The following is a 16564-nucleotide window of genomic DNA, read 5'->3' on the forward strand; positions in this document are numbered from 1 at the left end:
GTGGAAGGCCTGACGGTGGAGTAAAATTATTCTGTCTTATTCAATGATAAATGGGATGCCTCTGGCTTATTCTCCCCATCTCCCAGAATAACTTCTGCACCGGAGTTGGCACTTGTGTGGGAGAGGTATTCATTCATTCATTCAAAATAAAGTTTATTGAAAATGAATCATTTGAGAGCACAAAGACAAGATGATGAAACTACAGAATGAAATAAAAAGGGCAATGACAGAGCCAAGGGAAAAACTGAGGATACAAACAACTTCATTAGAGAAAAAATTAATAAAGGAACAGAATAAGAATCAGCTGAAAACTAAATTACTAACAGAGAGGGAAGGCTTGAAGAAAATTACAGTATATCTGAAAAAAAAAATGCATCAGAGAAAATCAGAGATTTAAAGGTTGTACAAAGATGATCCCTCAGAAGGGTAACTAGGGCATCTGTGGAAACACACGCTACTTCTGCTTACGTTACATTAACCAAAACATAGTTGCATGGACCTACTTGGCTGCAAAGAAAGCTGGGTAAATGTCTCCACCTGGGTGGCCTTGTGCCCTTTTAAAATTCAGGGTTTTTCCATTACCAAAAGGAAAATGTGGAAATGAATATTGGGAACAATTCATCTCTGCCACAAGGGAAAATCATGTTGACCTCAGACTTGCTCTGCAGCAGAAGAAAAACTTGAGGACACGGAGAAGAACTAGTTCGAATTCTGAGGGAAAGGCAGTGTGACTGGTCTTTCAATTAAATCACTCCGCAAGGAAAAGGCAGCTAGTCACTCTCACATATGCAAGAACTCAGGGGATATGGCACATATGAGCCCTTCTTGGGAAAACCTGGATGGTGAGAAAGATTAATCAAAAGCAAACTTCGGAAGGCTTGGTTAAAGGTCCTTTGGTGAGCTCTTCATCCTCTCAGACACAGCAGAGCGAAGCAAAGGTGGGCAGTCAGGTTAAGAAATCGAATGTGACAAAGTAAAAAGATTGCAGGAAGTGGGAGAACATGTATGTGCTAACTTTCCCTCTCGTACTGACTAACTAGGATGTTAGTCATGACTCCAGCCTTTCAATGATTATTTCTTTCAACTTGGAAGGATCTCTAAGGAAGTAGTATCTTTTTGAGGAGAAGTGTGTTAAAAGTTCAGCTTTTCCATTATTTTTCTTTTCTGTAGAATTAAAATATAATAAAGTTAAAAAGCAAAAGCTCTTTTAGCCCTGGCTTGTGTAGCTCAGTTGACTGGGCATTGCTCCATGGACCGAAAGGTTGCAGGTTCGACTCCCAGTCAGGTCACATGCTTGGGTCGTGGTCTCCATCCTTGGTAGGGGGCATGCAGGAGACAGCCAGTGAATGTTTTGCTCTTACATTGATGCTTCTGTCTCTCTCTCTCTTCCTCTGTTTCTAAAAATCAATTAATAAATTTTTTAAAAAGCTATTTTGTAAAGCAGTTCCATCCATTTTTTTTCATGCATTCTTCCATCCTCCACACTGCTATCCATGTGAAAGTGTAGAAACATGTGAAAAATGATATTAATCTATTTGTTTGTGTGTGGATGGAGGGATCTTAGGTGACACTGAACTCTCTCTGATTTTGTGTGTTGATTGATTTTTAAACAAATAACGAGCTGGATAGGACCACTAAGGCTATTCTAAAATGCACGGTTAAATGCCAATACTCAGGGTGAGGCGAGCCGGGTGAAATAAGACACTGTCTTTTCATTGGGAAAGTTGGCAAGTCAATTATGTGAACACCAAACTGTAGGCAGAACAACACACTTTATAAATCTGATGAACAGTTGGGTGTTGGGGCCCAGAGGACAATGGGGAAGGTTTCACAGAGGAGATAGAGTTGAACTGAATTTTGGAGGATGAGAAGAATTTTGATAGCTTGAGAATGAAGACAGGATATTCAGTCAACGAACAAAGGCTGGAGGAGTGAAAGTATGCAGCATGTCTGGGTAATGGGGAGTCATTTGTTATGGTTGGAGAACCAAAGATAAAAGAAAGTATAGCTACTGCTCATTAAGTGCCCACAGGTACCAGGAGTGACACACAGATGTCTCTAGGCTGCCCAACAGCTTACAGAATGGGTACAATTAGCCCTATGGTACAGATGAGGAAACTGAAGTTAAGAGAGAAAGAGATTTATCTGCCCAAAGTTACACAGTAGTGAGATTGTGATTTGAACCCCCGAGCTGCCCGTACTCCCAAGCTCATGGTTCTTCTGTGCTGTGACTTGTAGTGCATGGGAGACCCGACTAGCCAACTCTTGTGAACATGAAGTATAAAGTACAAATAAATGTAAAAAGTATTTTTATAGGTTAAGACTTTATAGGTAAATCTATTTTATATAGTTACATACAGGTAGACCTAGGAAATGTAAATATATTTTCCGTGTAAATTTTTTTTTTTTTAATCCTCACCCGAGTACATTTTTTCACTTTTTGTTCAGATAGAGTGGGAGGGAGAGAGAGGAAGAGAGAGAGAGAGAAACATTGATGTGAAAGGGACACATTGAGTGGCTGCTACCAGCACGACCCAACTAGAGCCGGGGACAAACTGCAACTGAGGTACACGCCCGGGAACCTAACCCAGGTCTCTCTGGACCACAGTCGACGCTGTAACCGCTGAGCCAAACCGGCCAGGGCTTTCAGTGTACATTTTATAGATAAATATAAAAGATTAAACTGTGGTTCAGACTCTGCTATCCTGTAGCTGTGTGGCCTCAAGCTACTTAACTTGAACCCTAGTTTCCTTATCCAAAAAAGGGGATAATAATGGTGCGGCTGTTGACCCTTGTATTTGTGTTTATGTTCAAATTAGATCATAGATGTGAAACGATGAGAAAGTATAAAAGAGCCACACAGAAGGGTTTGTTATTGCTGACACACCCGTTGTTCTTCTGCGAACTTACAGACATCTGTTAAAGTACCCACAGGTGTCTATAAAGACTCCCACAGTCATGGACACGGTCCCTGCAGGCCTGCAACAAACAACTTGGTTAACAGGCGAAACGCTGTGCTCTCCTGACTCAGATAACCAGCTGGGGGCCGCAGCGGGAGGGAACGCAGGGAGGCCAGCAGTTGGCCTGCCTTCGGGGTTGCTGGGAAAGTCTGGGACAGGGAGTTGAGTTGGGATGGCTGTCAGCAGCTTGGTGAGTTATGCAGGGCAGAGGAGGGTGTTCCAGACATGCCAGGCTACAGGAAGGAATGTCAGAGCTGCCTGGCGAGCAGGCCCGTGCTACGCCTGTCTGGTAGAGGCTCGTGGTCTAGAAAAGGGATAGGAGGGCTAAAGCTGTCAGGAGACTCTGGAGCAGTGCTTCTTCAGAAGTCCTGCTGAGGACAAGGCAGGCCCTGGCCTCAGAGACATTGGGCTCTGACACAACATAACAGGTGAGCCAGCAGCCGGACCTCAGCACTGAGCTAGTGTGGCCTGAGCAACTCACATTTGCTCCAGGAAGGATCAGGACTGTTCTAGGGTCTGGGATGGGGCCTGGAGTGCCGCTGGGCTTCCAAAAGCCTTGTTGTGTGTGCTGTGTGTTGGGATGGTGGGGGTGGGGGTTTTTGAGAGAGCCAACTTCTTACTGCAGCAGTGATCAGTTCTTTCCTCATCTCACTGGTTTCTACTGTGCCCAGACTGGCCTTTCAGCTCATTCCCAGCTCAGGAGAAGCTCCTCAAGTCCGTGACATTCAAAGGAAAGAGAAGACCTTTATCTCTTGTACGGTACTCACTGTGTTACATGAAGGTGGCTCTGTTAGACGATGGCCTCCTGAAAGGCAGGACGCTGACTGGGCTCTGCACAGCCCTGGACCCAGCACAGAGCCCAGCCCTGAGGAGGCTCATGGAATGAGCTCAGCTCTCCTGATGCACCTGTCTGCCTGCTGAGACCAGGATGCACTCAGCCCGCACTGGGCGTGAGCTGGTGCTCTCTAGGTAATGTGGGGTTGCAGGAGCCCATGGTGGGGAACACCTAGGGCTCTGATGGGTCCTCCTGGCCCACAGGACAGTCCTTTTCCTACCTGCCACCCCTGGTCTTGAATGGGAGGCAAGCAGCAAGATGCAATATGGAACGTTCTCTGGACTGATCCATGGAGCTGAGCCCTAGTGGGAGTCAGGTTTGGGACCTTACTCTGTTTTTCTGATCCTATTGGGAGCCCAAGCCCTGGGAGAGAGAGTCTCGGGTGAGAGAGGGAGGAAGGCAGTGAGGGAGCTCTGACAAAGGCAGTTAGTCTGAATCATCATACACCTAAGCAGACTGCAAGGATTGCCTTTGTCGATTGTCGTGTTGGGAGGGGGCTGGCCTAGGGCCTGAGCTGGGGCTGGTTCCTGACAGCATTAGTCTGAAATCTCCAGAAGGTGCTTCTTGCTGGAGGGCTGTGCTAGTTCCTTTTTTGTCTACCCAGTAAACATCTGTCTACATCTGTAAATTTGGAGGAGAGAAAACAATGGGTAGTGGGGAGATAGAAGAAAGCTCCCCCTCCTTCCCGAGAAATGCTTCTGCCCTTGGAGAGTTCTACCCTTGTCTCCCAGACAGTTTGGGTGACTCCCAGTGGGAGGACTGTGGGCAAGTCACTGCCTCCCCCGTCACCATCTGCAGGGGCACCTTTCTGAGAAAGCCTTTGTCATATTGTTCGGTGGGGGGGGACCACATGCTTTGCAGCCAGTAGATTTGGGTTTCATTCTCGATGTGGCACTGGTCAGCTGTGTGAACATGGGAACGTCTCTGACCCTCAGTGTCTCATCTGTAGTCTGTATGGCTCATTCCTACCTCATAGCATTGTGGGAGTGCTATCTAGTGCTTCACCTGGTGCCCGCTTGTGTTTAGTGACCAATAAACGGTAGTCCTTTTTAATGCCACCGCACTTGTCAATGGTTATTCTCAGTTTCTGGTCATCTAATGGGCCAGACACTCTGCTAGGCACTGCGGATATGCAGAAACACAGGTCCAGTCTCTCCTAGGAGGGGCCTCCACCTAGGAGGAGAGATGGGCACGTGTGGTCTGGGCACAGATGCATGGGAGCGGCACGCATTGCTCTGGGAGCAAGAGGCAGGGTGGGGTCAGAGAGGAAGAGGCCAGACCCCCCCACAGGAAGGGTTTGTAGGCAGTTAGGGTGGGGTGTGTGGAGAACAGAAGGAGGATCACACAAAGGTTTGACATTAGATCTAACTGTTGTGGGAGGAAGCAGGAGCTGACAAGTAGGGGTTTCCCCAGCAGATGAGCCCACAGGGCTATGCCCTCTGCTGGCATTGGATCCCACACAGTTTGGCTTGGGATAGAATCTGTAGCCTGTCTCCATCAGTTGGGTGGACATGGACCAGCCAGACTTGACTTGGAGAGACGGTACTGAGATGGTACTTATCATCACAGAGCTTTCTCTAGGCTCAGGGCTAGGATCAAGGGTGGGCCTTCCCAGAGGGAGTAGAACAGATTAACAGGCAGGAATTGCAAATGTGGAAGCCCTAAAATGCAGGCTTCAAGTGTTGTGGACTGGAGGGGGCTTCAGAAAACCTTGGCACAAAACTTGTCAAATTGGGACACGAGGAAGAGTGAGTAGGAGGGGTGACCTCCGAATTCCAGCGACCCCATGTGCAATGCTCAATGTCAAACCACACACACACACCCCCCAGAGGAGACTCCTGGATATTGAAGGATATACATTTGTGATTTTAATTATTCGCAGACGACTTCAAAACCCTAAGATATATACAAATTGGATGAATCATTTTGGATGAGATAAAAACAAAATTATATTTGCTACAAGGCTGGTATGTGTCTCTTAGTTGGTGATAAAAAGAAACATAGCATGCTTTCTTTACTGAACTCTTATAATGTCCAGGCATGTTGTAGGCTTTACGGGTAGTCCATTTAACCCTAGCTATATCCAGCTCTCTTGCTGTACACCCTGCCTGCTCCACACAGCTAAATGTCACTGTAGAAGCATGCCATCATCCTGACAGACCCCTCTCTAATTCATGGCCATGGCCCTTGAGTGGACTTTGGTGGTGTCAATTCTGGCTTCTATTAGCATCAGCTGGGGGACATTATAAAAATTACTGCTGCCTGAATTTCACCCAAAATTAATGAAATTAAAGTCTTTGTGGGGTGGACCTGGGCATTAGTATCTTTTTTTTTTAAGCTCTGCAGTTATTCTAATGATCAGCCTTGGATGAGGACCACTGCCATTCTCTAATCTAGATGACGGTTTCACACCTTTTTCTCTCTCTTCAAACCTTTAACACCTCCTCTTCATCCTTCCTCTCAGTTGAGAACCTTGTTTCCCACTCACCTGAGAAAATAATGGCAAAAGAAAACGTTCACACCTTCCCACTACCAAACCTATGCCCTGTATTCTTTCTTCCTGTAACACTGGATGATGAATTGTTTCTGCTTCTATGTAGGACAAACCCCTTTACTTATACTGCATCCTGTTCCCTTAATTGAGGACATGACCAGCAATTCTTTTTCCAGTGTTTCTCTGCTGGATCATCTCCCCCACCCCCACCCCATCTATGGTGTTGTTTCTTCCGCCCACACACATGCAAAGGCATATCATCTCTGACCTCATCTACCTGTCCAGCTGCTGCCTCATTTCTCTGCTCCTTGAGTCATCTGTGCTTGCTCCCTGCAGTTCTTCTCCCACTATTTTAACCCAGTCTATTCACTGTTTTGCTCTTATTACTCCACAAAAACACCCGTAGGGTTCACCAGTGATCTCCATATTGCCATATCCATTGGTCAAATCTCAGTCCTAATCTTCATTTGTCAGCAGCATTTTATATAGTTGATAATTCCACCCCCCTTCAAAAATGTCGACTCTTGGCTTCTGGACTATCACTTTCTTTGGTTCTCCTCGTCTCTCACTGGCTTTCCCTTCTCAGTTTCTTTTGTTGGTTCACCTTCACTTGTTCCTTTCGGAACGCCCCAGGGAGCAGCTCTTAGACTTGGCCTCTTCCCTGTCTCCTCACTCCCTGGCGACCTCCTGCCACCCACATGTTGACAGCCTCAATTTATAGCTCTATCCCAGACCTTTTTTCCGGCCACCACATATATCCACTCATCTATGCACAAATTTCCTTGGGTGTCTAATAGACACCTCAGTGATGACAAGTCCAAGACAGAACTGTGCTGTATTCTCAAGCAGCCCCTCAGAGTGGCAGAGTCCCTGTGAAGTGCCCCTCATGTGACAAGAGGTGTAGGAAGCACATAGGAAAAGCATACACATCACTAATCTTCCATTTTCAGATATAAAAACCTGTGAAAGCCAAGTTTTATTTTTAACCCATTTGGTGGCAAAACTTGACCTGGATTGATGTGAGTCTATTTATAATTCTTTATTTAACCTACTTAGTTTTATATTTATTTGTTTTGTGGCAGAGATATTAATCCATATAATTATGAAGAGATGCCCCGATCCTGCAGTGGATGTGATGTGATATATGATTTATTTAACATATTAGTTTTCTAAAAGATGAAGAATTCTGAATTCTAATGCTTATTAGGTCCCAAAGATTCCTGATAAGTAATTATGAACCTGTGTTATAACTTTTCTAAATGTCTGACATTTGAAACTATGCCTGTAAAAAAAAAGTTGGTTTTCTTTTTCCTGGTAACTAAAATTTCTTTTAATGGTCTTTCCCAGGAACAAACTCAATTTTCAGACCTGATTAAGATCAGGCACAGCAGGCCAAGCTGAGACAGGCAGGTGTGAGATGCCATTCTAAAACAGAGGGAGTGAATACAAGTCTACATACTGAACAGTGAGATCACCCCTCCCGACCTTATTTTTTGTGTGTGGGTTCCTACAGTACTGGCAAGCTAGGGTTATACTCCCTTTTCCTTATAAGATGAGAGGAATCTCTCCATAAACTAAATAGCCCAAGGGAAAAGGCCTATAGATATTGCTATTTAGGGTTCTTTAAATAAAATGGACCAGCCCTGGCCGGTTTGGCTCAGCGGTTAGAGCGTTGGCCTGCAGTTTGGAGAGACCCTGGTTCGGTTCCTGCTAAGGGCATGTACCTCAGTTGCAGTTTGTCCCCGACCCTGGTTGGGTCGTGTGGGTGGCAGCCACTCGATGTGTCCCTTTCACAATGATGTTTCTCTCTCTCTCTCTCTCTCCCTCCCTCTTCCTATCACTCTGAACAAAATATCGAAAAATGTCCTCGCGTGAAAATGAAAAAATAAAAAATAAAAATAAAAAAAATTAATAAAATGGACCGATTACTTTCAATTCCTTTCTTGTAAGATTCACCGGTCAGTCCAGCAGTCCTGCCCCCACACAGAGCTGCTGGTTAGCCTTGTAGTGTGTCACTTTTAAATTAAGAAGACTATTAAGGATCACCAGATATTTGAGAAGGTTTGAAACATGGAAGGCAGAAATCAAAAGAGACAACAAAAAACAACATAGGAAAAACCTTATGAGAAATAGAGACAATGCAGGGAGCAGAGGAAAACTTCTCAAAAACTATAATTACTAGTGTCATAGAGACAAGATAATACATTAATGAAACAAAGACTGCAGAGAAAATGCCTGCTTCTGTTTTAGAATGTCATCTCCCACATGCCCACCTCGGCTTGACCTGCTGTGCCTGATCTTATATCTGAAAATCGAGTCTGTTTCTGCTGGAAAGATCCTTAAAGGAAATTTTATTTACCAAGAAAAAAACCCACTTTTTTTTATAGGTATAGTTTCAAATGCTGGACATTTAGAAAAGTGTTAACACAGGTTCACAATCACTCATCAGGAATCTTTGGGACATGATAAGTATTGGCATTCAGAATTATTCATATTTTATTTTTTAATCCTCACCTGAGGACATTTTTCTATTTATCTTCAGATGGGCGGGGGGCGGCGGGGAGAAACATCAAAGTGAGAGAGACACATCGACTGGCTGCCTCCCACATGACCCTGACCAGGCGGGGGGACAAACTGCAACTGAGGTACATGCCATTGATCAGAATCGAACCCGAGATTCATTGGTCTGTAGGCTGACGCTCTAACTGCTGAGCCAAACCGGCTAGGGCAGAATTCATCATATTTTAAAAGAAGATGCAGAGAGTAAGAATAGACTCTTGGAAATTAAAAGTATGATAGCAAAAATAAATAAATCAGAGAATTTGGAATATAAAGTTGAAGAAATCAAGTCAAACAAAAAAGATAATGAAATGAAAAATAAGTAGTCTAAAAAGTTGAACATCTGAATAGTAGGACTTACAGAAAAAGGGAATAGAGACAACAGGGCAAGAATTACAAGAAATAATACAATTGTAATTATAAGAAATAATGAACTCTGGGAATTGAACAACATGGGCTTCTAGAGTGAAAAACTTGAGTGCCCAGGGCTATGAATAATAAAAGACCACACCAAAGCATATCATTAAAAAAACTGAGGAGAAGTGTATAGACAGGGAAAAAACAAAACCCAAACTATTACAAATAAGAATAGAAATCTGATTCTACACTAACATTAGAATCTAGATTATAGTGGAGCCATACCTTAAAAATTCCAAGAGGAAATTATTTTCAACTGTGAATTTATGTCTGGACAAATTATTAATAGCGTGTGAAGGAGTAAATTCAGACAGAAGAAGTGGATGTTCTCTTTATTAGAGAGCCACTAACTAGCTCTGATTGGAGTAAGTGGACACAAGGTTCCAGAGTGGAGAATATAATGCTAAGGGAAACAAGCCAGTCAGAGAAAGACAAGTACCATATGATTTCACTCATGTGGAATTTAATGAACACACTGAACTAACAAGCAAAACTGAGACAGACTCAGAGAGCAAGTTGACAGCTCTGGTCGGGGAGCTGTTGGAGGTGGATGGAGGGATTGAGCAAACAGAAAAAAGAGAAAGAACTCATGGACACAGACAGCAGTGTGGTGATTGCGGGGGTGAGGTGGAGGTGGAAGAAGGTATAGGGGGGATAAATGGTGCTGAAAAAAAACAAAAGAACTATTGGAAAGTTGAGGGCTGAATTAATGATAGGTACTGACAACTAAGAAATGTACAAGAGAGGAATTGTAACATACCACATGGCTGAACTATGAACAATAATTTATCTGGTCATAATAATGTAACTTCTAGTATTGATTTAATAGAAAAAATGTTATTGTTACTGGACAGCCCACTGACTCGGAGGGGTGGGGATGTCCCCTCCTCAGTTCTTGTCAATCTTGCAAGAATGATTTCAGATGGGTGACAGACAGCAGTGTTGAAGCAAAGCAAGCAAATTTATTAAAAATACACTTGGTATAAAGCACAAGCAGGCAACTGAGCTAGTCTGAGTGTGCTGCCCAGTGGGGTTCAAGGGCTTTTATACCCTTCCCCTTATAGGTTTCAAAGTTCCCCTGCCAGATATCTTGGGTAGCAGACTAGGTTTCAAAGTCCCCTTCTATATTGTGGTTTATTTCAGAATGTTTGTACATACACTTGGTCATCTTCTTTGGCAAGTCCTAAGTCAGCTGGCTTCTTTGTTTAGTGGGTGAGATAAACTCTTCTTTTTCTCCCTTTCCCCATTTCCTGCCCTAACATTTCCCCCTCAAGTGATATCTGTCCTTGGGTTTAGCTGGCACAAATGACATTAACTGGGTCTTTGTTCTCTATTTTCCCAGGCCAGGGTGATTGAAGCTCTATATTCTCTGATTAGGGAGGACAGGCATAAACATTTGCTTGCTCTCAAGTGTTCTTGGTTGGGGAAGATAAGTTCTTGCAATTCACAAGCGGGCAGCAAGCTGCCCAAACTGTTTGGCCTTGTTTAATTTTCTTATCCCATTTACCCCAGGAATTTTCATAGCTCCTTACTATCCTTTCACAATATAACTATAGTAAGAGGATGTGGTAAGTAGAAGAGGTATGTGGGATGGTGGTAAGAAAAAAGCTAAATCCTCATTTTCTTGTGTAGGATGTTAATGAATCATATTTAACATGAAAAAAAAAAAAAGAGCCATATAAACATGCTATTTAGGTACACGGACACAACTCTAGACATTTTTAAGAGTGGACAGTTGTTGCACTTAGGGGCCTGCACAGGAGGGGCAGGGCCTAAAATAATGTATGTGGACTGTGTTGACTGAAAAAGGGGCTAGTGTCTCCATGTGTCCAGATGGGCCCCTCAAGTAGGCACAATGAAAATTGATTGATTGTTTGCTGTAGAAAACACAGTAACAATACAAAGAAACAGCAGCAGGGCCTTCCCTTAGGTAGTTTGCAAGCAGTGACAGAAGCACTTCCCTTTTCTGGTTCTCTGAAAATGAATTCTTACACCATTTCTCTCTCTGTCAGAACCTGTGTGTTCAATGTTCATCTCATCTTTAATTTCAGCTCCTTTATTGAAAGAGCTTGGCCTGGCTCTATCCTAACTGGCAAGAAGAAAGGCCTTGGGGACGAAGGCCAGTGTGTGGGATTCTGGCTTAGGCACAAGTTTTGTGTGTGGACTCCTTACTTAAGTCCTTTCCTCACCTGAAAATAGAAAACACTCTTGCCTCATAGGATTGCGTGAGGAATAAATGAATAATTTAGCACGTAGAGTGCCTAGCACATAATAATTGACAATTGTTTTAAATTAAAAAAATATAAAGGAACACTGGTTATACCTTGGTAACCATAATGTTGGGTTTGGGCTCCACAGTAAACCACTCATATGGGACAAGAGCTCTGGGAGCGGAGGGCAGAAATTATCCAGGACATTTTCAGATTTTAGCAGAAGTTCTTACTATATTTTGGGTACAGTGTCTTCTGCTCTGACTGCAGAGCTCAGCAAATTTGTAGAGACCCAGATCCTGGAATGTTTCATGCACAAGAATCGATAAAAGCTCTTAGCTAATTTAGCTTCCATATCCAAACACAATCAGAGCAACTGCTCACCTCCCAGATGATGTAGAATAACGGTTCCAGGGTTAACAGGTTATCTTTCATTTTACTCATTTAAGCCAAGGACCCGGGTCCAGAGCCCTGCCCCTGTGCCGGGCCAACCCATTCTCTGACTCAAAACCGAGCCCTTTAGTAATGGCCTGCTTGGAGGATTCTTACATCAGAGGATGCTGGGCTGTCCAATCATTAGGGTGTATGTTCTTGGCTCATTTTATGAACTTGTTTGGTTCTCGGAGATCTCTGTAAATACTAGTTCTGGTCTGTGGTCGGGGCTGCACGCAATGTACACCCGAAGAAAACACCTGCTGGAGGCTCGAGGGTGTTCATGAGGCGGAGGCGGCCTCTCACTTATCAACTCTCATCTTCTGATGCTTCTAGGTCTGACTGAGGGGGGAGGAGAAAGGGCATTGGCTGAGGAGCTGCTGGGCCTGTATGGTGGGGGGACAGCGCATGCAGGCGTGAGCGCAGCGGGGATAAAGTAGAGGACCGGCCTTGAGCATGAGAAAAGAGGAAAGTAAAACATGGCTGGTTAGGCCTGGGGAAAATAGTAGTGAAATCAAATCTAGTCGTCAAGCCAGTAACCCCTGTGGAATAGGAGGGAGGTTAGGGAGCAGAAGACACACAGGTTACAATGGGGTCGTGCATTAAATAGATACTGTATTAAAACTGCAAAGAAGTCCAGGAGTATCTAGGTGGCTCAGGGACAAGGGAGATGCAAGGGGACCCTGTGATCAGCTGACTGTGTAAAGCTGATAGGGTGATAGGAGGAGTTAGTATCAGCCACTTAATAGAAAAATCTTATAATACAAGAATCTATAGTCTCTGCGGCTTTGAGGTTGTTTATTTCTCACGTTTCTGCAAAGTTACACTTGGAATCCGGGGCTATTCCTTCCAGTTGCCTCATCTATCAAAACCTAAGCACAACGTTAGGAAGAAAGGTTAAAGAAAAAACCATTCTTTGTGGCAAAGCCCTACCACAAAGCCATACACTGGCTCATGGGCGAGTTGCCTGCTCTCACACACAGCCCAGTGAGACCCCAGTGAGCCCGAGTCAGCTGGGACCCCAGAGCTGGTCTAAACCAAATTCTTCAGAGGTTTATTGAAGTGATTCAGGGAATGTTTACAAAAATAAAAAAGTAGGAAGTACATATGAGCCTTACAGCCACTAGAAAGTGACCAGGCATCTCATTTCTCTGGATCTGCACAATTTCCTGTCTGCCTCCCCCCAGCCCTGTTCTCTTTGCAGGCCAACTTCCTGTTCTTCTGCAGGTCCCCACGGCCCCATCACTTGATCTCGTGCATGACATCCACTTCTCTCAGAGGGTCCCCACTACCTTCCCTTTAGGCTTTGGGGTCTGCCACCAGCTCACTGTAGTCTTTTCTCATAGTTGCAATTTTGAAAGTGTCTGATTGGGCCAGCTCCCTTATTTGTGGGCGAGTTGTTTTTAACTGAAAATTCCATCCTTTGATCATCCGGGGAGGTCAAAAGTATGAGTGGGTGGGGTAGTGGCAGGTTGGGCAGGTAAAATGACTTGCTTATTTGGGTAACATTGGAGGTCTGCAGGCCATCTTCAAAAGAATTTAAAAAGCATTAATGGAACTGCATGTTCTCTCATTAGTCTGTGAGTTGCTGTGGCTACAGTGCAGGGTGCATGGGGTAGAGTGGCAAGGGGGCTGGTCAGCTAAGAAGGGGCAAAAGACTTGGGTCCCCAGGGTCTTTGCCTGGGTCACAGGGCCACAGAAATCCATTAAGTCTGTTTAGACAGATTACTTGGTGAATTATCCATCTCTCACTGAAGGTCTGGCCTAGAGTAAAAGGAGGGAGGTGAGAGGCTGGCTAGAGAGGGATGGAGAGTGGGGGTCTCTTTCTTGTTAAAGAGGCAGGTGGGTTAGCAGCCCAGTAGTCCCCATTCCTGGAGAGCACCTTGCTCCTGTTCCTTAAGGAATGCTCTTTACTGGAAGTCTCCCAGGTGGCCACTAGCTCAGCTCTGTTTGCAGGCAGAGATCTCTTCTTGGCCTGGCTCGTTCTCCCCATAGTGACTCTGGCTCCTGGTGTTTTATTGGCATTAATAATAGACAGCAGTAAAATGCTCAAACGTTGCAAGCAATTCTTTATTTTTCCATCTCACCTGATGCCTTTGTGGTTTGCTCTGATCTGCCCTGAATCTACATTTCCATCCCCTCCAATGGCTCACTTCAACTTCTATTTCATCTGACATCAGTCAGTTCCTACCAGCTTGTTTCTCTTTGCGCCTCGGGATCTCTCCTTCCTGGACACCACCCCTGTGTATTACCACTGCTCTGTTCCTCAGGGTAGTTCTCATTTTTTCCCTCCTTACCAGTTCTTACTCATGCACTCACTCCCCAAGCTTGATTAGAGGAGCTCATTTTTTAAATTATTATTAATTTATTTTTGTTACAGATGTTTCTCCTTTTTCTAGGGGAGCTCATTTTATTATCATGGATTTTATTGTAGATGGGCAGAGCATAGTGTGAGCATGAAATATAAAAACCCAGCCCTGGCCGGTTTGGCTCAGCGGTCAGAGCATCGACCTGCGGTACAGAGAGACCCGGGTTCGGTTCCCGCTAGGGGCACGTACCTCGGTTGCAGTTTGTCCCCGGCCCTGGTTGGTCGTGCGGGTGGCAGCCACTCGATGTGTCCCTTCACATCGATGTTTCTCTCTCTCTCTCTTCCTCTTTCTCCCTCCCGCTCTATCTGAACAAAAAATGGAAAAAGGTCCTCGGGTGAGGATAAAAAAAAAAATAATAATAAAAAAGAAATATAAAACCCAGACTCCCTGAAGGCCACACCCATTTCCACTAGAAATGTTGCACATGAGAAATTCGGAAACTCCTTGATCTAGCAATTTGACTTCTAGGACTGTGTCTTATGGAAATAACCATGAATTTACCCCAAAGACTAAGTTTTACAAAGCACTATTTGTACTTAACAAGAAATGTTGGATATGACTTACATGTCCAGCCTTTGGGCGTGGGGTAAATTTATGGTACAATAAATTGTCTGGGTTTATTATATCTTTGTAAATAATCCAGATAATAAAATAAAATCCAGATAATAAAATAAATTTATTCTTTAGGTAAGGCTGCATCTGATTCAGGTGTTATCTGTAGTTATCTTGGGTGGGTGGAGAAAGAATGAATAACTTTTTCCTTCTATTGACTTATTTATATTTTCTAAAATTTCTAGAATGAACATAAATTTCTTTGACACTAAGAAGAACAATTACTTTAAAAACAAATGCTAGCCACCCAGACAGCTATCACCGTATATGGGTTGAAAATTCAGCTCAGTTAAAAATGTTCCTAAGATAAATTAGAAATTGAATCCACATTTGTAACATTATAAGCAATATACTGTAAGTCACAGGGAGACTTGAACAAGTTTGAGGTATTTGTTGATTGAAATCAGTTGTCCACAAGCCTATCTAAACACAAGTCTTGGGGTTCACTCTTATTTTTCTTACCAATGACAGCAAGTAAGTAGCACCAGAACTCAGTGACTGTAGTGGTTTGCTTTGCTTAGTCTACAGTTCACAGTGAAATTACTCAGCTCCAGAAGGGATAGGTCTGGGGGAATAGATGGCCAGTTTGAAGCCTGGGAAGGAGGTTGGCACCTTCAGGTGAGGCCATTCTGGAAGGGGTTCTGACACTGTGGGCGTGGCCTGGGCCGGGAGTGGGAGGGGCAAGGGCGCTTACCCTCCTGTGTGCATTAACATCTACACCTCTGGTGCTCACAGGCAACTTTGCTCCGTTTCTCCCTTCTCTGCAGCCAAGGTGGAGCCCACGGTGCAGAGCTCTGCAGCCAGCAGACTAGAGAGAGGCAGCTATGGAGCCCAGCTGAAGTGAGCTGGCCTCCCTGACCCTGCTGCAGCCCTGGTGGCACAGCTCCTTCCCAGAGCTGAGGTAAGACCCCTGGAGTCTCAGCTTGGGGACTGAGAGAGCACAATGCCTGCGGTTGGGGTGGTAGTGGTGCTGCTGAGTGTGTGAAAGCCTCCTCCTCTCTCTCAGGCTGAGGAAAGAAGGAGCAGTTGTTCCTGGTTCAAACCATCTGCTTCCACCTCAGCCCATTGGGAGGCAAGGTCATTTGGTGGCCAAAGAGGCTTTGCTTTTTCAGAGCAGGTCTTTTGGAATCTTAATAGGGAGTTGTATTTACCCAGTTGCCTGTGAAATTTGAACTCCAACAGTAGTAAATTTATTCTTTAGGTAAGGCTGCATCTGATTCAGGTAAATGCTTAACTTAGGTGCACCTGTTCTGTCCTACAGGGAAGTCGAGCTCTGTGTCTGTCTGTCTATCTCTGTGTCCATCTCTGCTTCTGTCTTTCTCCAACCCAAGGGAGACAGAGTAACAGAAATTGTATGGGAGGAGGGGTTATTAAAAAACATTCCACTAAGCTCACTAAAAAATGTCTTTAATTACCTAGATATGTTCTGATTATAAAGGTAATATGTGCTCATAGGACATTTGGAAAACCACTGATGTGGAAGAAAATAAAACATGCCTGAAATCCTACTGCTGTTAACAATCCTCCAGGTAATTTTCATTAAGGTTACTCTTTAAGCCTTTGTAGCATGTTGACTCCTCCGGCGTGGAGGTGGAGATGAGGCAGAAAGAACACTCAGGAGCCAGGAGAACTTGTTTCTAGTCTGGAGGCCCTTGACAGCAGATTTTTCAATATTC

The 16564-nt window shown here is 44.3% G+C and overlaps 1 protein-coding gene across 17 annotated transcripts in view; it reads left to right on the top strand.

Annotated features, from left to right (window-relative positions):
- ST6GAL1 (ST6 beta-galactoside alpha-2,6-sialyltransferase 1) overlaps nt 1–16564 on the top strand; it is a 119617-nt gene that overhangs the window by 12496 nt on the left and 90557 nt on the right. For 5 of the 17 annotated variants that reach the window (XR_004956774.1, XR_004956775.1, XR_004956773.1 and 2 more), the window contains exons 1-4: nt 7294–7308; nt 7637–7754; nt 15656–15789; nt 16344–16417. The gene's annotated coding sequence lies outside the window, so the exon portion shown is untranslated. Of the gene's footprint in view, nt 1–3627; nt 3930–7293; nt 7309–7636; nt 7755–15655; nt 15790–16307; nt 16418–16564 lie in introns of those variants that run through there. The other 12 variants (XM_036242564.1, XM_036242563.1, XM_036242565.1 and 9 more) reach the window with 6 other exon arrangements.

Source organism: Molossus molossus, unplaced genomic scaffold (assembly GCF_014108415.1).
Source record: "Molossus molossus isolate mMolMol1 unplaced genomic scaffold, mMolMol1.p scaffold_m16_p_5, whole genome shotgun sequence".
Lineage (NCBI taxonomy): Eukaryota > Metazoa > Chordata > Mammalia > Chiroptera > Molossidae > Molossus > Molossus molossus.